The following is a 27,498-nucleotide window of genomic DNA, read 5'->3' as shown; positions in this document are numbered from 1 at the left end:
TCCAAGACCCAGCCGGAAAAAAAAAAGATTTCCCACCTTTTCCTCAGCTGGGTCGGGCTCAAAAAATGATTTGTGATAGGCTGTTTTTTGGTTTGTTTGTTTAAGCACTTAGGCTTTTGTACTGCTGCAGTGCAATATTTAGATTTTATATTCTGAAATTCGTTAGGTTTTATTTCTTTTAGCATTTTGAACTTTTTTTCCAATTTCAAATTTATTTTTTTCTGTTCGTTATGTTCTATCGGTCCTTGCGTTTTTTGTAGTTGAAGTTGAATTTAATATTGAAGTTCAATATTTCTAATTTATATTTTGAAATTCGTTAGATTATATTTATTATTGTATTTTGAGCTCACTTTAGTTGGTTATTTTCCAAATTCATATCTATTTTTCTGTTATTATTAAATGTTATTAGCTTATTAGCTTAGCTTGTCATTTAGCATACAGAACTTCTCACGGATTTTTAATGAATGTTGATTTATTAATTTAAAAGCTGTACCTTATTAAAAGTATTTTAAGCCAGACAGACACTGTGTGATTTTTTAATGAGTTTATCTGCACTTTTAAATGGTTTGTCCTGTAGGAAACGCACACGATTTGTATGCTGACACTGTTGTCTGACTGAGGAGCTGCTTTCCGTCAAATGCAGCCTGTAGGCAGGAAAAAATCCAGCCAGAACCGACCATATCATGAGCCAGTTTTAAAGCCAGTAATTTAGTAGAGCATTAAACTACAAATCTGAGATGTACCTGCTGTACTTCTTAATCTCTGCCCCCAAAACGGTCCATTAACTTGCTTGACAGACGCGTCAAATCCCCCGCGAGCACGCGCGGCGCACAGCGCACCGATTAATTCATGCGTTGAGCTTTAAACGCGCAGCTGAGCTGTAATTGGGGAAATATCACAAAAATCACAGTGTGATTTGTTACATTAAAAAAAAGACCATTTTCTTCCGCCTAATCTGAGAGGAAAGCGGTGTTCTCGACCGGCCCGAGTTCATGCAGCGCCTGAGTCAGGCTGGCGTTCAAGCTCGGGTTCGGGCTCGCGTTCAGGCAGATAATCTAAATGATAAATGATTTTGTGTTTTTGCACTTGGGCCATAAGCTCAATATTAAAAAGTTCGTTTGTTTAGAAATTATTTTATATCCTTAAACCATGTTAAATTATATTAGATTAGAGGAAAGTCATTTAGACATCATTCTTAAGGTGTTTTTGTCCTGTTACCGCTCCGCAAAAAAAACTCTTCCTTTAATCCGCGCCCCACATACACATTTTTGCAGCACCTGCCCCGAGGTCCTAATATAAATTGAATTAATTACATTTAGTGCTTAAAATTTACTTAAAATTTATTTAAAACGTGCTGAACAGTGCGGCCGTTTATTCCCAAAGTCCAAACACTATGGTTGTTTGCATGTGTCGGGCCATACTCCACTATTCTTTAGGGTTTTTTGTTGCATGCATGAGAATAACTATTACAATTTTCTTAACTATTTATTAATTTGCTCCAGCGTCTTCTGGATTGATTACACGTTGTGTTTTCGTTGTTTGCCGCGCCACTTAGACGGAAATGGAAATGAATGTTTATCGAATTCTATTGCACAGGCTTATCATCGTCATCGAGGGAAAAATTATCGCGAAACAAATCGATATCGTTATATCGCCCAGCACTAAGGTGCACCGGATTACAAGACACACTGGCGATTTTGGGGAAAACTAAAGGATTTTAGTTGCGCTTTATAGTACGAAAAATACGGTACACTGACATGTCAAAGGTCACAGGACAGGAACTAGCAATGCGTCCCATGACTTATGCCAATTTTAATACAGGCAATTCTAGCCAAATTCTGCAGGTCTTTAACACTCACTGTGCTGTCCACTGTGAATTATGATGAAACAATTTGACTTTCTCCATGGGCAAAAGAAGAAACAAAAACAAACATAAAATAATAAAAGGGTACAATACTTTTTTTTATGTGGCAGTACTAGTGCATTAGTTTGTTCTGTTGACTGTATAAAACATGGACATTTTGTTTCTATTTCTTCTTTAGAAATAATGCCAAAAAATGTCCACCATGTTGCCAAACTTGCAACCAAATACCACATTTAATGACATCAAAGTTACCTGGCTGGTTAACAACTAATTAAAAACTAATTAATTACATTGGTCTTTGTATGCTAACATTAGACTTACCAAAAACTGTTTCTACAGTCTCTAGAGTAACTAATATCATACTATATTTTGTCAAAACAGGGGGGGGGGGGGGGCATACTGCCCACCCTAATACTGTAAACAAACCAGAATACCCTGGGATGGGCCTGAAGAACATTTCTCCTGAAAAACCTGCTCTTCACTCCTCTATACTTCATTAACCCTGCAGCTGTCCTCACCAGCCACAGCGCCCTTCACTAAAGACACAACCTGAGCAGCTCTGCAATTTTATATTCTGTATGATTTTTAATGGATAAACCCATTATGTGCAACACAGATGCAGGGAATTTGCTCAATTCTTATTTGTTTTACCACTTCCACCTTCTCTGCAATGCTTATCCAATCAATGTGCATCATATATATTACCATAAGCAGATGTGTACAGAGGCAATAGCGTATCAGACCAAACTTCTCATAAAATCTTTTAAGAAACTAACCTAATTGCATTAGATTTTTTATTCTAATTGTATTTTATATAAGGTGTGTGTTTATGTACTGCCCCTTACAAACATACTACTAAGTGTGCAGTCATGTAATATGGAGAACAACTCATTCAACAACAAATCATTAAAATAATTGTTCATTAATCTTTTTTTTTAACTGTGATATTGATTTGAGATCAGAACACTATGTTGAATCACATTAAAAACATAACCACAAGACATCCAAATATTTTGAAGCAAGTGTTTCACAGTACGTTTGCGAAAATGGTGAAGTAATAAAAACCTAGCAGGCTTTGGTTAGACTGGCAGCTGAGATCTGATTTGGCATATTGGACAGCAAAAGAACTGCATGAAATCTGACTTTTTCCCCCAATCAGTTTCAAATCTAATTCAAGTCAGATCATTTTTGGGTGCTTATCATTTACCATTTGGGACATGCCGGTTGTTGATGTCAAAATATGTGACAAACAAATCTGATATCTGATGATATTTAAAGAACAAAAAATGCACCACAATGCACTTTTTCTGGGTATATCATTTATTAAAGATTAAACAAGTTTAGGGTTTATTACAGAGAATATATTAAGTCCTACTTAATTATTCTTTTTGTCAACAGATGATTGAAAATATCAATCACCAAATCATATTTTTAGCAGTATATTTTTATATGTGCTTTTTCCGTCTTTATCAAAGGCAAAATATAGCAAAGTACAGGTGCTGGTCAACGAATTAGAATAATTTGAAATAGTGCAATCATGAAATTCTTTGAATGCATTTTTTTGTGCAGAAAGCAAATCAGGTGTTCACCGCACCTGTCCTAATCACAGAACTCGTTACCTGGAAAAAAATTTGCTCAGCTGAGCTTTCCAAAAGGCCCATTTAGGCCATTTAACTGTGACACTGTTGTTTTATTGAATTAGAATAATGGAGAAACCGTTTCATTGAATTAGAATAATTTTTATTATAATTACAATCATCACTTTCTCAGTATTTTGTGGCTGCCCCCTTGGCTTGTATGACTGCCTGAAGTCTCCGCGGCATCGATTTGACCAGCTTGTCGCAAGTTTCCGCACTCACAGCTTCCCAGGCAGTGGCGTTGTTCTGCTTCAGTTGGTCCAGCGTAGTAGGCTTTCTGTCGCGAATTTTCCGCTTGACGATGGCACAAAGGTTTTCAATGACATTGAGGTCAGGCGAGTTGGCCGGCCATGCCAAAACTTCAAGCTGTTTTTAAGTGAACCAATCTTTGGTCGACTTTGCCGCATGAGCCGGTGCAAGATCCTGTTGAAATATGAAGTCTTCTTCGCCGAACTGTTCCTCAACAGTCGGAATCAGGAACGTTTCCAGAACATCTTGATATACGGCAGCATTGACAGTCTTCTTGAGGAAGCAGAGTTTCCCTACACCTCGAGCGGACATGCATCCCCAGACCATAACGCTCTGGGGAAACTTGACGGATCTTTTCACGCACTCGTGGTTGTAGGTTTCGCCACCACGACGCCAGACACGAGGACCTTGGTCACCGAAGGAGATGCAGAAGCGTGATTCGTCACTGAAGACCACTTTCTGCCAGTCTTCAGCAGTCCACTCGCCGTGTTCTTTGGCCCACTTCAGCCGTTTCTCCATTTGTTTCTTGTTCAGCATCGGTTTTACTGCTGGAACGCGAGATTTGAAGCCGAGTTCGCGCAGACGACGGTAAGTGGTTGATCTGGAGACGTCAGCGCCGGTCTGCTTGTTCCACAAGTCGGTGAGCTCGGAAGTGGACTTGAACCGGTTGCTGACTGCGATCTTTCTCAGCTGCTTGTTGTCGCGAGCAGAAGTTTTTCGGACGCCGGAACAGTTGGTGCGCTTGCTGCAGTTTTTCTTGAGAGCTTTGCAGACGGAAGACTGGCTGATGCCGAGCTGCTCAGCAATTTTAGTTTGGGTCAAGCCTTGTTGGCGAAGGGCTTGAACTTGAGCCACTATTCCGGTTGAGAGGTCGCGCTGCTTACCCATGATTGATTTTACAACTTAGAAATTCTACTCAACCCTGACTTTATACTGCACAGTGAACACTCTTCACAGAAAACAAAAATTTGAGCATTTATTCTAATTCAATGAAACGGTTTCTCCATTATTCTAATTCAATAAAACAACAGTGTCACAGTTAAATGGCCTAAATGGGCCTTTTGGAAAGCTCAGCTGAGCAAATTTTTTTCCAGGTAACGAGTTCTGTGATTAGTCTAACGAGTAGGACAGGTGGGGTGAACACCTGATTTGCTTTCTGCACAAAAAAATGCATTCAAAGAATTTCATGATTGCACTATTTCAAATTATTCTAATTCGTTGACCAGCACCTGTATGTAAGACAAGTGATGCTGTAGTCAGTACAGGATACCCCTCTCAAGAGTACTCAGTACAGTATAGTGAATATCAGAATAAGGCTGAGCTAATAAACACAATTTACCACACAAAACTGCAATAGGTACAGACCACATTTGATCACAAACTTCTGCTAGTAAGGTTCTGTATTTTCATGCTGACACAGTAACAATCAAATAGGGACAGCAGACAAAACTTGGCAAACAGGTTTACTTCATGTAAAAAACTAATCAAAAGAACAAATTAATAAATAAATATTTCGGTATGTGAACCACACAAAAATGTCATGCATGAATATTATTGGAAATAACAAAACATGAACTAAGAGTATTTTATGAACCCTAACATGGATAATTTTAATATCTGTTCATAATATCCTGCAAAATTAATAAAGATCATAAAAATAGTACAATAATTGACAAATGTGGCCTCGTATAAACATTCTGGTATCAAAAGCATGAAACACTAAAAATAGAAATGCCTTAAAGGGTTTAACCACAACACACACTGTGGCAGATCAATACTAATGTATCAACACTTCCGGTCCATCCTGATGTTTGTTTTATATAATTGATTTCTCGCCTCAAAATGTCAATACACTGTACACAATATGGACAAACATATTAGGACTCCTGTTTATTCACTGTTTCCTCTGAAATCAAGAGTATTAAAAAGAGTTTATCCTGTACTTGTTAAAATTATTGTCGATATAGTCCAGGAATGTTTCTACTAGATTTAGGAGCTTTGCTGTGAGGATTTGATTGTGCCTTAATGCGGTCTGCACACCTGAGTCAGAAATGGATTCAACTTAAGCTAAATAGATGTATTAAGGTTTGTCCACAAAAATTTGGACATGTGGTGCATTTTATCACAGAATTAAATATTAATCTCAATTATGGAATTGAATCTACCCTTTGATGCTAAATAAACTGTGAATCTAATGAAGCAAAGTCCCAGAAGTGCACTGGCCCTGTGACCACAAATGTTACATATTAGTTTCTTAGGTGTTACTGAATAATTAGTAGTTACTAAATAATAGGTCTCAAAATGTATGCCTAACATAAGCCTTGGATGCCAAGGGTTAATACTATGTTAAGTTTTCTATATTACTAAAATCAAGAACTCATGTTTTTAAACTTTGCTTGTTTTTTATTTTGGTCATATTAAGCAGGATTTATCATATTGTTTAAAATACCAAATTATCTTCCAATACAGTAATTTGACAACACAGTTTTATAGCTATTTGAGAAAATATAATTAATAATTACCAGCAAACAATCAAATTTTGGGTGATTTTTTGAAAATTGAATATTAACTCTGTTTAAACTAACTTCATTCACTCCATGTCCATTTTTGTGAACAACCTTTCTAATAAATGTATTTAGCTACTTTATTCTGCACTCATTTCAGTCACAGTTATGCAAATACACAGACCTAGCTTATTTATTTCTTGTAGACAATACTGCTAATACAATAGCGCCATGCTTAGTGCCAAGTGTTGGCTAGATGGCTATACTTTGGGGATAAGTTGGGGATAATGTGGGGTGACAATCATCCAACAGCCGTATCATATTGCAAGCAATAATATCGCAAAAAGTTTGAATGTTGTTATCGCAAAAATAAGGAGCAGCTTGTTTTCTATATAAGAATGATTTGTAGCGTTTTTATAATTATAACTAATCAGTATCATGCAGCACAAAAATGTATGAGAACTCTATTACTAGAGTATAACTAGAGCATTTTACTACTTAGGGAGCTAAGTTACAGTAGTGACGTAGTTCTACTTAATTACTATAACGTTACATCTCTGCTATTCTCATATCGACAAGAATATTGATGTCGCAAAAATACCATGAGATATTGTAATATTATTTTAAATCCATATCGCCCAACCCAAGTTTTTACTTACGGTAAATGCAATCAAATCCTCACAGCAATGCTCCAAAATCTAGTAGAGATCCTCAGTACATTCACACTGTCAGTACTGCCCCTCTTCATACACCAGCAGTGGTATCGCCCATCCAATCCCATCCCACACACTCACACACTCACACACACGCTCGCGCTCGCGCTCTCGCTTTCTTTCTCTCGCTCTCTCTCTCTCTCTCTCTGTCATGTCCTGTGTTCTCACGTGTATGACTACACACACACTCCTTCTACCACCACCAGCCTGAACTTAGCTTCTTCTGTGGATTTCTCCGTTCCACCTTAAACGCTTCCTCAGGCGCCTGAATGTAACTGGTGCACCATTTAAGGTGGACCGGACAAATTGTCAGAAGTAGCCTCGGAACTTCAGTCTCGTCCCCAACAGTGGTAAATATTTACTCCAGTATCACAGTACCGCCCCCCTAAACCCTCTCTTATCCTGCCTTTAATAAAGAAACAGTAAATTAATGAATTTCAGTTTCTCTTACTTTATCAACAGCCGCTCCGCTCACCGCTCAGCAACACAAACCCGGAGACAGAGAGAGAGAGAGAGAGAGAGAGAGGCGGAGATTCAGCACAGCGCCCCCAGCGCAGCCCACCGGTACTGCACCACCACCACCACACCACGCTCTGCTGATACATCAACCTCATACACCCAATAGATCAATATTCACTTAAATCAGGTACAACAGCAGATGATTCAGCAGGAGAATCAGTTAGCAGTGGAAAAAAAAAATATATATATGTATATATATATATATATATATATATATATATATATATATATATATATATATATATATACATATATATATATATATATGTATATATATATATATATATATATATATATATATATGTATATATATATGTATATATATATATATATAAATAAATAAATAATATATATATATATATATATATATATATATATATATATATATATATGTATATATATATATATATATGTAAACATATATATAAACATATATATGTGTTCTAAAAAAATGAATGCAGAATAATACAGCTTTATTTAAAGGTTTGGGCTCTTTAACACCACCAACAGAATCATACTACAGACACTTAATAATTGAGAATGTGAAGCACTATTTTCAAGTAAAAACTTTGAGCCATTTGTATGTTTGTATACATAAACATCTCATTAAGCAACTCTGGGCCCAATTTCCCAAAAGCATCTTAGCATTAAGAGCATCTGAACATGGAGAGAAAGAGAGAGAGAGAGAGAGTGTGTTAATCGTCTTAATGCTAAGAACCTATTGGGAACCCCACCCCTGTGATGAAGCAAAAGTACAAAAATAGTTTGCTATCACGTTTCATTTGGACAACAAGGGTCTCAACTTTTATTTAGTGGCTCTTTCCCACCAGGTATAGGAGAACTAAACCCTTTTTAAAGTTTTTGACAGTAGTATATCAACAATTAAAAAATGTTTTTGTTATCTTGGAATATTGACTGCATATGCCATAACATCAGTATAATCACAGGATGTTGAGTTAAACTAAAATAATTATTTGGCTCAATTTGTTTTGAGTGAATAAGTTGGAATAACTGATGTTGAGTTAATGTGTAAGAATACGTCAGTAATTAGTAATGGTATGATAACAGTGGATGATATAGCATGATAATTAGTTTGCAGTGGAGGAAAATTATATTTAGAAATCATTCCTTGAAAAAAGCTTTATATATTATATATTATATATAATATATTTATATATTATATATCTTTATATTTATTCCTTGAAAAATATATATCTTTTTTTGTAAAGGTTTGGGATCTTCTGGTCTGTATGTGTAAGTACAGTGTACAGAGAACACTTCTACTCATTCTAAGGCATCATTTCTATTTATTTGCTTAGTTAAAAAAACATGTAACACAAAAAGCATGACACATCTTTTTTCCACTTTGTAAAAAAAAAGGAATACTTTAATACTTTTAAGCTGGCAGTATTAATCAATTATTCAGAAACAAAATTAAAACAGAATACTGTGATTGTTCTGGGTCATTTCACAGACTTTTATTTTCAAACATGTAAAGATCTTAAAAGGTTTCAGTATTTTTTGGTGATCTCTTGTGTATTTTAAAAGCAAAGTTCTATTATAAACCCAACTATTAATATAAATAAGCAAAATGGAGGTAAAAAAAAAGCCAAAGATAAAACTTATTCTCCTATACAGTATGTACAACATTCAGTTTCTTTTCCAGAGTTTATAGTCCGCAGTTGTAGGGCTGAGAGTATATTCAGTAAACAGTAGCCAGTTACTGATCTCAGGTTTTTAGAAATTATAAGTTGACAGCAAAGCTCTGGAGCAAAATCCCCACAGTGATGCTTATGTTTGCTGCACCCACAAACACAGAGTGTGAAGTATTCTGCTGTGACTGTCTAGACAGCATGTCTGAACAGTATGTCCTTCATCAACACACACAACACTATAAATCGGCTGTGTTTTGTTTTAGATCAGGTGCTTTAGGAATTCTAACGTAACACAGAAATGAACCCAAAATCAAGTTTGGCAGTGCTGGAACATCTACCTACAGGGAGCTGACAGAGGAAGATCAGGTCTGCTGTTCTGGAAAGAGCAGAACACCAACTAATGCAATTTGGCATTTACATGAATTTGCTCTTGTATGTTGTAGTTACAAAATAAATATGTTACACTGGACAACAATCACTTTTTCTTTAGTTTGGGGTAGGGCTGCCACGATTAGTCGACTAGTCACGATTATGTCGACTATTAAAATAGTCGACGACTAATTTAATAGTCGATTAGTCGTTTTTTTTTTTTTTCTTTGTTTTTCTCTCCAAACTGCTGCGACTGCCTTTCTGTCCTGGACGCACATGCGCAGTAGTGGAAACCGGGGTAGGTAGTGGACGACATCTCAGGACATTATACAGACAGGCTCTGGTTTCATGGCTACCCCGCTACAGAACTCAAAAGTGTGGGATCACCAAGAAAATAAAAGTGAAACGCGTGCAATGCAATATCTGCAATGAAGAACTTGCCTTCCTCGGCAGCACAACCGCGATGCACGAGCACCTGAAAAGTAGGCATGTTGTGGCTGATTAAATGACGAAGAAGCTAAATTGCTATTTAGCTGCTAAAATTAGCGTAAACAGAGCGTTAACTTAGTACTTAACTTACTCATCTTGATAGCTTTAAAACAGAGGTCACTAATAGGCGGACCGCGATCCGGATCCGGACCCAGACGTTGTCACAAATGCCGTCCCAAAGCGATAAACTACAGAGAAGGATTTCATTCTGACAGTGGCTTCTGTTTTCAGTGCTTTTCGGTGCAGTAAACTCACAGATCAGTCATGTGTGGTGTAAAATCACCAAACGCTCTCCTCTGCCAATCAGATCTGTGCAGACCGCTGCCCTGGCTAGTGAATTGGGACGCGGACAGGGAAAAACGCCTTTATAAAGAGATAGGGAGCCCAAGAACTGGCAGAAAAACAAGATCGGGCAGAAACTAAAGACACACTGAGTGCGACAGAGAGACGGTAATGTACACAATATCTGGACAGAGAGGCATTTTTATTAATATACTTTTTTTTTCATAATAGTTCAAACAACCTCACGGTTGAGCTGTTTCATAAATGCCAGTGCCTTATCCTTATTTTACACAGTTGTTTACACTTTATGCTAAACAGTAAAATAATTGTCTGTTACAACAAGCTGCATATTTCATTAAAGGTTTAATGAACTATGATTTTAATTGTTTTTATTTTTAGTTAGCATATAGCTGAAATCTAATGATGGTTGTATAATAGCAGCTGCATTCTATTGTGATAAACTGTGTTTTATATTCAATTAACGTATGATCCGATTAGTCGACTAATCATAAAAAAATAATCGGTGATTAGTCGACTATAAAAATAATCGTTTGTGGCAGCCCTAGTTTGGGGGCAGATTTGTAACTGTTTATTTGTACGAGTAACTTGAAACTGCATTAACTAGACAATGCGATGACTGTTTCCACTAGCCCCTCTGTTTGTTTCAGTCAACCCTTTTTTATTATAGTACATTTAATACAGACTTTTATGCATATTTAACGAAAAATACTCCTACAGTTTAGCAAGCATTCATTTGAATTAGTAAAGTTAGGATTGTGTAGAACTATCTTAGAATGTTGAGTGAATAAATTAAAGTAATTGTTTTATCTGGGGATGTAAAGTGTCACATCTTAAACTGTCTGCCTGTTTTTTCTCTCTCTTTTGGTCCCATGTGCTCCTGTCCTCTGTTTTCCTGTTTTGTGTTCCCAGCCTTGTGCTCTTTAATCACATGGCCTTGTTTTATTTTTGTCCTGTCTCTGTCCTAGCTCCGCCTGTCTTGTTTGTAACCCTGCCCCCTAGTTACTTTTCCAGGCATCCCTTGTCTGTGCCTGTGTATAAATACCCCATGTGTTTGTGTGTTCTCTGTTGTGAGATTTCTGTTTGACCCAGTGTCTCTATAGGAACTTTACCCTCTGTATTTTATATTCTCTGTTTTATAGTATATATGTATATATGTATGTTTGTTGGATAGTCTTTGTTTCTGTTTGTGTGTTTTTGTTTGTTTTGAGATGTCTAAGAATTAACTTAACTTGCAGTTGTATACTGTCTTCAACGAGTTATGTAAAGTGAATGTCAGTATAAAGGAATTATCTAATTTTTTTTTTAGAAAATATGCTAAAATACTGCTATTCAGGGGCTATCTCAGGGTTTTAAGTGAAAACATGGCAATAATGATATAATTTCAGGGTGTTAACTGAACATCAAAATAATGGTATTATCTAAGCACTTGACTTTGAAGTAATTGTATTATCCCATCAATATTTTGTTTGCTCTTGTTTGCTATTAGCTAATACATTTGCTTTAAATAATTTTGTTTCAATTTTATTTTTCCCATTTTCTCCCCAATTTTGCACTGAGATTTACCCAACTCACTCATTAGGACTCCCTCTATCACTAGTGATGCCCCAACACACCAGGAGGGTGAAGACTAGCACATGCTTCCTCTGATACATTCCTCAGCTTCTTTTTGAGCTGCTGCTGATGCAGCATTGCTGAGTAGCATCACAGCAAGCTTGGAGGAAAGCGCAGCAGCTCGGCTCTGATACATCAGCTCACAGACAAGGAAGTTTATTTGTACTTGGCAGGAATGAAATTTCGTAGATTTGTTAATTTATTCCATTTTTATCTTGGCTCTTATTCATTTTTGTTGCTCTCTCTTATATTTAACTGGCTACATAACATAACCACAGAACCTTTCAGCAAAGCAGGTGTGGACTGGCATGAGTTGCCAAATAATTTAAAGCAGGTGTGATTGGAGTGGGTTGGTCTCACTCCAGCTCTGGCATAAACAGAACCTAAACTTTCCATACTGTATATATATATATATATATATATATATATATATATATATATATATATATATATATATATATATATATATATATATATATAAACCCCTTGGGCACCTGTTTCTACCCCAGGATGTTTAAGGTTGAAAAACTCTGTAAAAATAGCAAATCACAATCCTGAGCTCTTTGGCTGGAAATGCATAAATCACAAGTCACACACCAGCGCTCCTGTCAGTCACTCTCACTGAGAGGAAAGGGTTCGTCATTGACAGCACTCTCAGTCAGTCATGGGTAAACAAGAGAGGCTTTTAATTTGATAAGGGACACCAAGGTTGAATCCAGGCAGTGCAGGATGTGATTTAGAGGGCCAAGAGACTGTAAAAAGATGCTGCAGCCGAGCAGCTTGAGTAAGACTGATAAGACTCGCTTCTCAAACCTTGATGGTCAGAACAGAGCGAAGAGAGAAAGTGCTACTCAAAATGAACAGGTCTGTGGCACTTTGCCAACAGGAAGCGCACACATTAGTAATGAAAAACAACCTCTAATGCATCTACAGGTACATCTCGTCCCATTTTTCCTCGGCCATAATCCTAGACTGACATTTACAAACAAATGAAAACTAAAGTAAAAGTATTTGGTCTCGTCATAAAAAAGTATTCCTGTAACAAAGTCTGCTGGATTGCTAATTAGAGCTGAACCAGCTTTAGATGTTTAAATATTCACTTAGATTAGTGCAAATACATGTATGAATCTAAAGAAATGCGGCATTTTGCAAATACTGTGTCTCAGTCATTTGTAGCTTAGAATGATTGCTGTTGCTAAACAGACCGGTTTGAATATTTCTAGAATTGCTGATCTGCTGTGATTTCAGCCAACGCTTTTAAACAGTTTACTCAGCATGATGGACTAAATAAAAACATTCAGTTACCAGCAGCTCTGCGAAATTAACACTCATTGTTGAAGAGATAGGACAACAGAGAATAAACAGACTGGTTAGAGCTGAAAGAAAGGCTAATGTAACTCATATAACCACCAGGGACAGACTGGGACCAATAAACACCCCTGGTCTATTTGAAATTCCCTCTTTACAACTACCAGCATGTACTCGCTCATCTGGGTTAATTTTCACCTAGTTCTCAATTTTAGTTCACTAATTCAGTGTTTCTTTGATGTTGTAGACATTACTGCTGCTGCTGCTGGCTGCTTAAATGTTTTCCATATTTCTGTTGAAACTAACAACTTAAAATTCGCTCTTTTCTTTATTTTCTTTATTGACTTTTTGGCCTATGGAATTTATGCTTGACAAATGGACAAATTGTCATATTACACCCCTATTGCTGATTGCATTTAGATCTTTAGACTTTTTGGCCAGATAACCGCTTTGGACTTTTACAGAGTGCACAGTTTACCAGTCTGTCCCTGATAACCACCAACTCTGTACAACTGTAGTGCACATTTTAGAATGTCCAACACCTCAAACCTTGGTGTGGGTGGACTTAAGACTTTCATCAGGTTCAGCTTATGTTGGCAAAAAAGACTGAAAGCTGAAGCTGCAAATAGTATTTTTAACTAAATTGAAACTAAAGACTGGAAAAAAGTAGCCTGGCCTGAAAATGCGCCAACAACATGAATCCATGGATATTGACCAATCCTGGCTTGCATAGGTGATGTGTAATGATGTGGGGAGTGTTTTCTCTGCACAACTTTTTTAATTTCATTCAATAATCATATGAATGCCACTGTGTATTTGAGTATTGCTGCTGACTATGTGTATCCCTTCATGACCTCCATGGTAATAAATGTGAAAATGGCACAAAACAAATTTTATCTCAAAGGCAGAAGAGCAGCTTCAGCAGTTTGTCTGTTTGCTTAAGAGCTCTCAGTAAGAGCTTCTTTATCAGCTCCACATCCTTTCAGACTCCCAGTATTTGAGTCCTTTTGTCATAGAAGAGGTTGTCATAGAACACCTGTGGATGTTTTCAGATGTAAAGTGAGAGTAAAGCATGATTTTCTCATCTCTGTACAGGAGGGAAGGCTGTAAAACAAACAGGCAGTATCAGTGGTCTACCAGTCCTTGCATGGTTGTTAAAGAGGCACTAAACCCTAAAACATATATTTTTTATTACTAGAAATGTGGTTCTCTGAAGTAATGAAACTCACCAGTCCTGCTTAAAATGTTTAGAAACACTTCACAGGTTCAAGGTTGATGTTGCCGTGTTCTTTGGTACGCAGACACTCACAATGTGCAGATCTGTCAATCAATAATACTGCCCTCTTGGTGATGTCCAACCTCCTGCGCCTTAATGTTATCAGAGGCACAGAGGAGCTGAGGAGCTGCTGCTCTCCCTCCTGTCCCATCCCTAAACCCATACATCACCCAGTGCCCCCCCTTTTTTTTTTTTTTATATAGCATTTTTCAAATTTGGGCTAAGGGTGGAGTCAGAAAAAATCGGGGGGATTTTTATGTGTCTTTGAAACATAACATAACATAACTGCAGGTTTTTGGTGAATAACAAATATGTGTACATGTGTTTACTAAACACTTACACTGAAGAGATTCTAACTAATTGATTATTCATTAAACCCTCTCAAGATCATTTGGAACCCATTTGGAATTTGCTCACAGTGCTGTGAATTTTCATATTATGGCAATTCTTATCTCAACGCTGCTATCACAGCTCATTATTTTCCTCATAATAATTGCATTTTTATTACTGTAAAACAATGCTGAATGACCTTGTACACTCTTAGATGACTTTTAAATGCCTTCTGAAAAATGTGTAGGAACTGAGGCAATGTGCCAGCAATTTGATGGGGAGTAAAGAAGTAGAGAAGTATTTTTCACCTATTTTTTATGTTTTAATGATTTATTGTTTAAACAAACTACTGTAGTTTCTGTTTCATTGAATTAAATCAAGAATGCTGCTGGTATTTTTAAATTTATTACAGATCTAGATCTAGTAACAGATACTTCACGGTTTAGTTTGTTGAACATTTACAGCATTATACTGATATACAGGCATACCTAAATGATCTAGAACTGATCTAATTGTGGTTTGTGGTAAACAGCACCTGTCTGGCTCTACACTGTGCATTGTACAATTGTACATTGTGAAAAAATGATAATAAAAGAGAAAGGCCTTCAGTTTTAAAATATGTAAAATATTGCATGAAAAAAATGCATGACAAAAGGTATAACTGTCTGTCTGATGTGCATTAAGTTTTTGATGTGGGTCAAGGAATGATGTCCCATTTATCTGGCTCCTCATTATCAAGATTTGCTTGAAATCCAATCATTCAAATCTTCTCGCCATGAGCACGCTGGCCACAAGTTTACTCACAAGATAACACCTCACAACTCATCTCCTGAGGTAACACTTCTTAATCAGTTTACATACAGCTATGCTTTAACCTTTGGAATGTCATTGTAAATTGTTATTTTCAACATCATAAAAGCATTAAATTTAAAGTGGTATTTTTTTTTTTTTGCATACATGCACAATATGGGCATTATCTATATATGTATCTGTATTAAATATACTCATTACATTTTAAGTTTTATACCACAAGCATTTGATGTCTCAGTGGAGGACTTTGAAAGCAGTCTTATTAGAACAAAACAGGAATAAAATGGTTGCTATTTTGAATTCCTTTCACAACAGTTTATAGATCAACATCAACTATTTCGTGGCAGAAATGTGAAAACAGGGACAGACGCAGTCTGCTGGGGCTTTTGAAAGCTTTTCATCAGGTCAGTTCTGATTACTGAGGGAAGAGTGAATCTGCATGGGGGAGAACTATTTTGGTGAACACTGTCTGTGACTGAATCTTAAAAACCAATAAACAAGACTCTGGCTAGAGAGCTTGAAAGTAAATGAAACAGGCATAGTAATGCCTCAGAGGATTCACTTTTGCAATAAAAGCACGACTGAAAATCATTTCAAAGCTCTTCTCGGCACAGCTTTTTCAAATGCGTTTTCTGCATTCACTTCACAAACTTAGATTTCTTTTCTGTTTCTTTTGTCGAGAAGCTCAGTCCAACTACTAAAAATGAAATAATTGCGGAAACGGTTCTAGCTGAGAACCCGATATCATGAGAACCCTAATTGCACAATTTAGTTTGGTGGCTTGTTTGGCAGGAAAATGAAAGCTAAGCTTATTGCATTTTTGCTTTAATAAGATAATAAGGTTTTACACCGAGGGGGAAAGTTAAGAAGGTTGTTTACCAAAGTAAACATTACGACCTAATGGGATAGGGGCAATGAACACTTTAAAGTCAATGAAAATGTGTAAATATGATATGATAGCACAGATTGACTTACTCCTTTTGTGAAGTATGTGATATTTTCAGCTAAAAAGATGATATAATAATGATAAGTTTCATATGGCTAAAAATAAATAAAAATAATATAATAAAAAATAACAAATAACTAACAAGTTTACTTTAAAAGACTTAAATAAAACGGCTGAGAAAAAGTTCATAGTTCACAGTTTTGACATGAAAGTCAAACAAAAAGTCATATGAGACCAATTAAACGTATTTTACAAAGCTGCAATTGATGATTACTGGACAGCTGAACACTAACTAATAAGCCCACACTGATTAACACCATGGAGTGAGTTTAATAAATCCTCTTCATCCACTCTATATCCACTCCTCATTTTCTGTGGTACTCTCTGCCACAGACTCCCAATGAACTCCTGATGATCGGGCCAATGATTAACATTCAAGCTCCAGTCAAAGTTCTACTAGAAGACTCAAACTAACCTCACCTTTACCTTTACCTTTCAACCAATCACCATCTTCAACCTGACTGTAGAAGACCTCTACTTACTTGCCTGCTTTAAAGAATTTTCCCTCCACCATTCTCCCCACCACCACTTTGGTCCCACACAGTTTCCCAGGGGGGTTAACTTCACCCCTGCCTTCCACTTTACACAGGATCTGAAATGACCCAGAGGCTACAAGACCTGGGCCAACAGTTAGGCCTATGCCAAACACTATAGAAAAACAACAGTTTTTCTTCTTGTATGCTTCTAGAGTCATTTAATAAAACTTTAAATGGCAAGATGCCATTTTCTGTCCCCAATTTAAGTTACGTCATGTTTCCCTCTCAAAATACTGGGAGTTTATTATTATTTTAATCACTGATTCACTCAGAGAGAGAGGTTTGTTTATTTATACTTGATGTAAAAATGTCCCTGAAATGTCATATTATATTATATTATTTAATTAGGGAAGGAAATAAAGAAACCCTAAAACCAAATATTAATAAAAAAAACATTATTTAAGTTTTCTTTGTCTTAATCCTTTAAGCAGATTTTCCCTTATTGAAGTGTTACAGTGTTAAGAGGAAATGTGGTATTTATTAAAACTCCTCTGGCTCTGTGATGTCTGGATTATTAAAACTAGTTTACACTGTGCTGTGACTTTTTGTGTCACAGAAAAATACATTTCTCAGGTCATTTTCTTCCTTTATGACACTATGAAACATATTTATTTATTATTACAACCTAATCAGTTAACAACTAGATAATTAAACGATAAAGTTAAACAAAGTACACAAAGTATCTAGACACCCATTCTAACTACTGCATACTTTAAGGTGGGCTCACTGCGACCACAGACATTTAACTGTAGTTCAAAGATGCTTTCCTTGTATAGGAAGATGTATTTAAACAATATTTAAACATTGCACCACTGCCTGTACAAGGCAAACAAAAAAAGTGTAAGAGAAGATGTCTTCAGTTTTCCTAACATATACTGTTTTGCATCTACTTTGGATTTATTATATAAAGCCAAATCTTCTTGCATTTAATAAAAGATTTCCTCTATTTTGGTCCAGACAATGTTGGGCCGAATAATCTCAGCTGAGCTAACAAGGTCATTCTGTTCTCATTACAAGAGTTTGCTGAACCAGCGCTTATATCCCACCATTATTACATTAACATAGATAAGAACTTGAATGTATTTGACTTTTATAATACATTTTTTCATTCAATTTGTCTTGTCACTCTCCTGATCATTTTTAAAATGATGTATCTTTGTAATCTAATTTTAACTTATTGGGGACAGTTCTTTCCTAAAGTAATTGACACTATTAAATTGTGTAAGTTCAAATTCTGTCTAAATACACAGAACAATTGACTGAATAAGGTGGTTAATGCACAGCAGCATATCAGAAGATAATTTTTTTTTACACTACTCAGTAATATTGGATCCATATAAATTGTAATCTGTCATCCCTCGAGCATATCATTATGTGTCCTCTTTATAGACAGCTTTTCTACAGACAAAAAAAATATAGCATAGTTTAGAATGTTTCTTTAAATATGTATTCCATACATAACCCAATAACCCATAAAATGGAATAATCATTCTAATACACTATATTGCCAAAATCATTCAGTCACCCACACAAATAATTGTTTTAATTAAATCATTCATTGAATTGAAGGTATTTTCCCACGCCACAGTTTGCTAGGTAAATGGTTCTTGTCTGAGTGAATTATACCTAATGTAAAGTTTGGTGGAGGCGGGGATTATGGTGGGGAGTTGTTTTTCAGGTTTGTTTCTTAGTTCCAGTGAACTTTTAATGCTTCAGCATACCAAGATATTTAGAATTTCATGCTCCCAACTTTGCAGGAGTAGTTTAAGGATGGCTCTTTCCTTTTCCAACATGACTGGAAGGTCCACAAAGGTATGGGTGAGCGAGTTTGGGGTGGAAGAACTTGACTGGCCTGCACAGAATCCTGACCACAACCCAATATAACGCCTTTGGGATGAAAGGAGTCAGGCTTTTTCATCCAACATAAGTACCAAACATTTCAAATGTGCTTCTGGAAGAATGGTAAAAAAAAAAAAAAAACATTAAAACACTCCTAAACCTTGTGCAAAGCCTTCCCAGATGATTTAAAGCTGTTAACGCTGCAAAGGGTTGGCCAACATGGAGAATGGAATATTTCTCAAGTTTATATTTGTGCAAAGGCAGACAAGCAAATCATTTGCTCAATATTGTGTTTATGGCACAATGCATATTGTCACATATTAGCCTGTGTCTGTCCTGTGTTTTTCCCTCTTTTGGTTTTCTGTGCTCCTGCCCTGTTTTCCTGTCTTGTGTTTCCAGCCATGTGCTTTTTTGAGCACATGGCATTGTTTTGTTATTGTTCTGTCTCCGCCCTAGCCCCGCCCTAGCCCTGCCCAAGCCATTAGTGTTGTCACCTTGTGTCTCATTTGTAACTCCGCCCCCTCATTACTTCCACAGGTGTCCCTAGTGTGTGCCTGTGTATAAATACCTCATGTGATCCATTGTTCTCTGTCGCGCTTTTTGTTTGACCGTGTTCGTTAATCTTTCCAGATCGTGTTTAAATGTTTTGTTTAGCCTCAGACCTGTTGTGTTGTTTGTCCTCAGTGTCTCAGGTTTGCTTTATTTAGTTTGTTTCTTTGTTTGCTTAGTTTGCTTGTTTGGTTCAGTATTTTAGTTTATCCTCTGTTTCATAGTGTTTTGTTTTAGTTACCTTTTCTTTTTATACTCCCTAGTGTTCCTTTCTTTGTTAGTTTAAATATGGATAATAAAAAAGACTTGCACTTGCATCCTGCCTCCTCCTCCATGTTACACATTTTTTACCAGTGAAAATCATCAGGTTTTCACTTATGTAATCTTTAAGGTTGACACAGCCAACTGAGATCTCTTATTAGTTATTTTACAAATTATTCCTTAATTTATACTGACTAATCAAGTTTCTGGTGTCTTATCATTAACACTAACATAATATTATCACTAACAAATATTAATACTGTCATAGAGATTTTTTTCCCTAGTTTTTTGACAGAATTTTTAAATGTTTGACCCAAATCAACAGTCCAGTATCTCCAGTAGACACAGTCTGTATCATACTTTTTATAGTGTACAGTAATATTTTTATTTTTGTTGTAATCTTGATTATGCAAAACTGCTTTAACTCTGTGTCAAACAATATTATAAGATTCTTAAATGTAATTAATTACATTTCTAAAAAATATTTACTGATTTTACTGGACAATATCACTTATAACAAGAAAAAGTCATAGGATAGATTAAGTAGTCTCATAAATAAGATACATTTGCTTGCCACTATCTTTATGTCTATTGGGTATTTATGTAGCTTATGTAACATCAGCATTTCTTGTTTACTCTCATAGTGCCGTGTGAGAGGATTCTTATCATTAGGCTTTGCACCCATAAGCAGGTTGGAAAGCACTTGGGATCTAGAAATCAATGACAACATCGGTCTCCTAACTAAAAAAACAGTTTATTTTAGCCGTGTGAATTTGGCCTTCCCCCTCTGGACTCGTTTTTAGTTGCTAATGATGTTTTGGGGCCTATTGATACTAAATTCAACACAACCTCAGAGTAAAAGTCATTAGTTGAGCTGCATTGTCTTTCTGATTCAATAATGTGTAATTATAAGGTCAATGCAAAGCAGTGGTTAGTCTCATTAAGGGCAAACTTATATTACATTTACTTTGATTTAGGTTTAATAGTTTAAAGGAAACAGAAGTAGAAGGTCTCATTTTGCAACGTTTTTACCACAGGGTTTCGAGTTTAGGAGTTTAAGAGGCTTTATTGCTATTTTAATCATATACAAGAACTCAATAAAGTGAAAAAGGCCCTCCAGGACCAAGGTTAATCTTAAAAACTCACAATTAAGCACACAAAACTACACAAGACTGCATACACTGTGGATATGCAAGCAAGGAGCAATTACAGAGTGTAATAAATACAAAGTATAATAAACAGACAGGACAAAGTTACGTTAATGAGGTCCTGCAACCAGTGGCTCTACCTATTATGAACACATGGCACTGTTTCAACAAGACAATGCTCATCCACATACTGCTGGCATCTTAAGAGCTAGCTTTAAAAACAGATACTACACCATGGCCAGTTGCAGTCCCTCAGGGCTGTGTGCTGAGCCCCCTCCTGTTCACACTGCTCACATATGACTGCTCACCTCTCCATCCAGGCTGTCATATTGTGAAGTTTGCAGACGACACAGCAGTGGTTGGATGCATCACAAACAGAGATGAGTCCAGCTACAGGCAGGAGGTGGAACACCTGGAGGGTTGGTGCAGAGAGAACAACCTCTGCATCAACGTAAAGAAGACGAAGGAGATGATTGTGGACTTCAGAAGAGGCCAGCATGCCCACCTCCCCCTGCACATTGGAGGATCTGCGGTGGAAGTGGTCGACAGCTACAGGTACTTAGGGGTGCACCTGAGCAGCAACCTCACCTGGAGCAACAACACTTCCACTCTGGTCAGGAAGGCACATCAGCGGCTCTACTTCCTCAGGAGGCTGAGACGAGCTGGACTAGGGAGCGCAGTCCTCACCTCCTTCTACAGATGTGTGGTGGAGAGCGTCGTGTGCTCCAGCATCAACGTGTGGCATGGAAGCTGCTCTGCTGCAGACAGGAAAGCTCTGCAGAGGGTGGTGAAGGCTGCACAGAGGATTGTTGGAGTCAGCTTCCCCAGCACCATGGACATCTACACCTCCAGATGCAGGAAGAGGGCCACCTGCATCAGGAAGGATCCCACCCACCCAGCACACGCACTTTTTGTCCCGCTTCCCTCAGGACGGAGGCTGCGGAGCATCAAGTGCAAAACAACCAGACTGAGAAACAGCTTCATTCCGGAAGCTGTAAGACTCTTAAACTCCACTTAACAACACACTGCACTGACACACAAGGACAATTACTGCACAAACACGGTCACTTTACCCGCACTGAGACACTTTATTTTCTACTGCTCTAATTCATTTCATCCTGCTATAGCACATTTGCACTCTGGACTTGTTGTTGCAACCTGTCTACTCTTTCTATTTATTTCATTTGGGGTATTTATCTTTAACTATTTTGTATATTCTATTTTTATTGTATTCCTTTATTGTACTTTTATCTATATATCTATTTAATAACAGCTCCTGGGTGTAAACTGGATCGTGAGATCACAATTTCGTTCCACCTCATGTACCACATAAGATGCGAATGACAATAAAATCTCCTTGAATCCTTGAATCCTTGAATTGCCAGAACTATTCCTCACTAATCACTCCATCTTTTGCGGCAGTTCATTCAACTGTCTGGTCCGGACAGCTTGTTAAATGTTTTTTTTAGAATAATTACTGCTCACCAAACTAATGCTCATTTTGTACTCATCTTATCTATTGGGAAAAGATGTAGAGAGAGAGAGAGCGTTTCTTACTAATATACTCTGAATGCAGAGCTTTGCATAGAAATGAAATATCTAAATTTGTAGGCTTATTTATTTTGTGAAGCTTTGATATTTATTTTTATTGTAGCAAATTTTATACATGTAGTTGTCATGTTCCTCTTCAGTTTCTAAAATTCACTTTGCGTGCATATATATGTATGTATGTACATGGGTTTTTGAAGGGTATTTTTAAATAAATTTGTTTGATTTGTATTCTATAAAAGTGTCACGACTTAATGACTTAATGAGTTAATAAGACCAGTTGAGAACCCCTGATCTACTGCATTATACCCAAAGGCTAAGAAACATAAGTAACCCTATATCAAGATGTCTGGTATGTTGTAATAGACAATACTTTTGTACATGTAGCTTAATGAATATGACAAAGAGCTGCCCATATCAGACTAAATAGTTTATTAATTTATTGTTCCTGGTAACCTTTATCTTTCTTCTGAATAGAACTTCCTTCTGGGGGCAACTATTTATTTGACAATGTGTGTTTATGCCTTCCAAGAGATACAAGTGTGAATGAATAAGTTTATATGTGAAGGAGTTTTTAAAAAAAGAGCTAATGGTGATGTGTCCATGTCTTTGGTATTTGCCTTAAATGGCACTATTGTTAGAAGCAATGCTTTTTGCTCCCTAAAGAACTGTTTTAATGTAAAGGTTCTAAATAAATTCCCAGAACTCAATTTTCCAAGAACCATTCAGAACCCTTTACACTGACAGTCAAAACAACACAGCAGAAGGAAACAGAACCGACAAACTACAAATTCTGTAGCAGCCTCGGCTTAAACCACCATTTAGCAAAAAAAGGCTTTAAACACAGTTTCTCAGCTTCAGCTCTTACTATGGCCCATGGTTTTATATCTCTTGTCTGTAGCTAATTTGTATTTCATAAATGGTCTCTACTTCCCATAAGGTTAAGTTTCTGTGGCCTTCGGTTGATCTAAATCGAACTTGCGATCAGATGTAAATAATGAACCACGCAATCATCCTCCCACGTCTCCATCCATCTGCTCTTAGACCTGAAATGCTGACGCCACTTTACTCCAAATTGAATTTCAAAGCATAATGTATTCCTCTTTTAATGCCAGCGGTTAATCATAACTTCAAACTTCAAAACCACCACGATTAGATATCTTTCAGACTTTTTTTTTTTTTTGGAATAAAAACTGTTTAAAATGGTGAAAGACTCAGTAATCAGCAAACTTGTAGCTCCAGTGCAACTAGTCTGATTTATTATTTAAAGCTTATCAGAACTTATCAGAGCTTGGTTGGAGCTGCTTCGTAATTAATAATTAGCACTGGTGACAGCAGTGCACAAGGCAGATGAATCCCATTTGCTTCTACAGTAAGATTCTTGCCTTTTTAATAGTTTTTAATGCTTTTGTGTCTTAATTTAAAGTTTAATTAATAGGAGTTAATAGCAAATGGCAAAAAAAAAAACAAAAACAACCTGCTTCCAAAATAAACATTTTTTTTTTTTTGCAATTCCACCTTATAGTTAGGCTGACCTCTAACATGGACATATATATAAAGACATAAAATGCCCAAATACAAAGTAAAAAAAATTCAATATTCCACACACAGCAACATTTCCTAAGACACCATATTGTGACTGGCCCCTGGAGTTAGGGGCGTGGCCATCATGACCCGGTAGTCAGGAAGCACACAGATACACAGACACAGGGATTGAATGAACTCAAACATACCTTTTATTGAATTAAACACCCTCCACCACACCCAACAGAACCCAAAAAACATAAATGCAGCCCAATGGGGCTCTAGTCACTTAAGTCTCTACTTGGAATCTTTTTTAAAGGTCTGTTTTGCCTCAGCCCTCTTCTCACCAGCCAAGTCTTCCCTGAGTGAGGGCTGAGGCTGAGTTTTTAAGCTTGTCTCAGCTGGCTGCTTAATCAGTCCGGATGCAGACCAGCTGGGACAGGTAAGGCTGTGTGTCCCTGCGTGGACCCGCCTCCTTACAGAAAACAGAGAGGCTTATGATTGGCCTGTTCTCTACAAAGAGTCTGTGAGTCATCCAATCAATTATTAGTGTGTTCAGTAACAGAAGGAGCATCAGTTCTATTATCTTTTGGTATCCATTGGTGTGTGCATTTTTTTTTTTGCACAGGGGATGGGGGCAGGTCCAAGACCAGGTCTGGGGGTACCTCCCTAAAATTAATTTTTGGGATTAACTTGGGAACTTGGGAAGTCTGAGAAGGAGACCAGCAAGCTAACAGTACTGCTAGAAAGCATAATATCTGTAGTATATCTGCAACAAGCTAAAGCTAAATATAGAAGCTGTCTAGATACTCTAACTCGGTTGTCCTCCTACACTCACTCCAAAGACATTAAGTTAAATTCTATCTTTGAAAGAAAGGAAAATGAAGTTATTATTTTTAACATTGCCAGGAAATGAACTCTGCATAACCTAGCTTGAATATAGTAGTTATTAGCTCATTTGCTATCAGTGGCTAGGCTTGCAGTCAGAATTGATTGTGCACCCCATATACTTCCAGAGGTTGTGTAATATATCTGGGTAATGCATTCTGAGCAAGAGGAGGCTGAACTTTAGTTAACTCCACATTGTGATTAAGATTCCACATATTTCACATATTGAGATATGACCTGTGATATTACCATCTACACGGATACACAGTCTAGTTTAGGCCAAAATTGCACAGTTGACCAAGTACATGATAAAAAATGATGCATGTTTGTCATGCTGTGTGAATGCCTATGAGTCATCAGAACACTGAGAACATCTGATACTGGTGGGTCTGCAAGGACAGTACATAACACAAAGTTCTGTCATTTGATGGAGCGCTAGTTGTATAATGCTCCAATTTGCAACATAATATGGCAGAAGGAAATACTGCAGCTACAATCATTCTCTTTGTTTTTCAGCTGCAGCTTTACATCTGCCACCAAAATGAAGCATTCAAGATACATAGTGGATTGATTTATAGAAGTGACTTGAGACCTGAGATGAACTATGGGCTATATATAAAAAATACTGATTATGCTTTAATAGAACTCTGCAATGACAAATGTAGATATAGATTGAGTCATAATCATGTTATGGAAGATGCTGTGTGCTCTCATGAGTTGTCATAAAAGATTATGTCCAGTAACATAACAGTAGCTGGCATAACAGATGACAGATGCTGCAAACCTGGATGCCATGACAGTAATTGAATATTATATAATTTGTCATTACAGCTACAGATAATGGTGAAATAACACTATTTCATTACTGGACATAACATGTTATGACAAACAATGTTATGACAATCTGCTCTGACATTTTAATGGCATGTTTATGTCAATCTCGGTACATGTCAAGTGTTGCTTAAACATCCTACACAACTCTGACATCACCATGAACCATGAACATGTTATGCAAAAGGTTTCAAATAAAGTATGCAAAAGATTACCCTTGTGAAAAGGAGGAATATTTAAGAGCATTAAAATTACGTTCAAATTAGGTAAAGAATACTAAAAATTAATAAACTTTATGAAAATACACATTAAGAATACCTTCTCTGTAATTCAATAAAACGTTTTTTTATGTATTTTTATTGTACGCAATATGTGCATCAATATGCAAAGTTTATATTTACAATATACTTCAAGTGTATTAAAAAGGGTGTTTAAAAACACATACATAAATCTACTTAATTTAAGCACAATTAAAAGCACATTTTAATGCATTTATGTTGTGGTTAAATATAGCTTAAATAGAATTGAAATATACTTATACGTATTCCATATACTTCTTTCCAAAATAGTACATTTAGTACGTATTTAAGTACATATTTTAGAAGTATGTACCAATCATTTGCCGAGGGCCTGAACTGGTGCATTTTTACTGTACATAGACATAGACAGAATACTCTCAAACACACAGAGCACAAGAGAAGATCCAGCATGTTGTAGCTTTATTTATTTAAAACCTTTTTACTTTTTTTTTTTATTGACAAATACTGTCAATTCAAAAATAAAAAAAAATCTCTCCCACATAAACTTTAATCACGCTGAACATTCCTGTTTATCTCATTGCTCCCAGGCAAAAGACAGATGAGTGATAGGACAGGGGCACTTCAGAGGGGCAGTCTGATTTCAACTGGGGCCAATACCCCTGTCAGTTACCGTCTACAGTATTTTCAAGCTTCCGCCAGTTATTGTATCACTAGGAAGCGCCCCAGCGCCAATACATCAGCTAATAGAGTAAATGCCTGTGCTGTGCCAACTTTACACTGTGACTGAGGTGGGGAGAGTGCGCCCACTACCTGTCCAGAGAGGGTATAGTAATGTAGGTAACACTTCTCTGGTTTTCGTTGCTGATGACAAAGCAGCATAACCTTGGATTCGAATACATGACTCTCAGGCTACAATGTAGGCATCTTAGATGACTGGGCCATTAAAAGCCCACTAGGATCAAATTGTCCAACAGGTCCTAAAATGTGTCAGTAAATCATCGGGCTAAAATTTAATACAATTGTATCATCTAACATATTTAAGATATTTTTTTCTGTAAATGTTGGGCTGCCACAATTGGCCAATTGTGTGAAATATCAGTGTAGCTGCCAGAGAATGAGATTTTTACTGTGTTTGTAATGTGTTTAATACAAATGGATTAGAACAAACTGTGCTTTGCACTGTGTTCATAATGTGTCAAATCAATATAAGGTCAAAGGTTAATCCTGTTTTGTTGAAGTAAATAGTCTATTTACTGGAATGCAGCTTTGGTAGTGTACTGTTTAAAGCAGCATTAGAGCTGAGCCTTTAAAAACCCAACTGCTATGCCAACAAACATAGCAGATCAGTGGAACTGTTGGAAGTGAGAGCTTTTAATTAGAGTTTAATTTCTCGAGTTCAAAAGAAACCAAAAAGAAAAGCAAATCTTTTGCTGTACATTAAAAAAGGTTTCTCTTTTGTTTGAAAATAATC

At 36.7% G+C, this 27,498-nt stretch overlaps 1 protein-coding gene and 1 long non-coding RNA gene across 3 annotated transcripts in view; one reads left to right on the top strand and one right to left on the bottom strand.

The window, feature by feature from the left end:
• Positions 1 to 7,495, bottom strand: part of tpk1 (thiamin pyrophosphokinase 1) — a 233,636-nt gene extending 226,141 nt beyond the window's left edge. The window contains exon 1 of one of the 2 annotated variants that reach the window (XM_007253533.4): positions 7,419 to 7,495. The gene's annotated coding sequence lies outside the window, so the exon portion shown is untranslated. Of the gene's footprint in view, positions 1 to 6,913; positions 7,041 to 7,418 lie in introns of those variants that run through there. The other variant, XM_007253535.4, reaches the window with a different exon arrangement.
• Positions 7,095 to 9,630, top strand: LOC125806096 (uncharacterized). The gene is made up of 3 exons (XR_007441414.1): positions 7,095 to 7,317; positions 7,430 to 7,531; positions 9,405 to 9,630. It is a non-coding gene; the product is annotated as an uncharacterized LOC125806096 (long non-coding RNA).
• The last annotated feature ends 17,868 nt before the right edge of the window (positions 9,631 to 27,498 follow it).

This window comes from Astyanax mexicanus, chromosome 1 (assembly GCF_023375975.1).
Source record: "Astyanax mexicanus isolate ESR-SI-001 chromosome 1, AstMex3_surface, whole genome shotgun sequence".
NCBI lineage: Eukaryota > Metazoa > Chordata > Actinopteri > Characiformes > Acestrorhamphidae > Astyanax > Astyanax mexicanus.
Note: the sequence above shows the minus strand (reverse complement) of the source record. Positions and strands in the feature narration are given on the sequence as shown.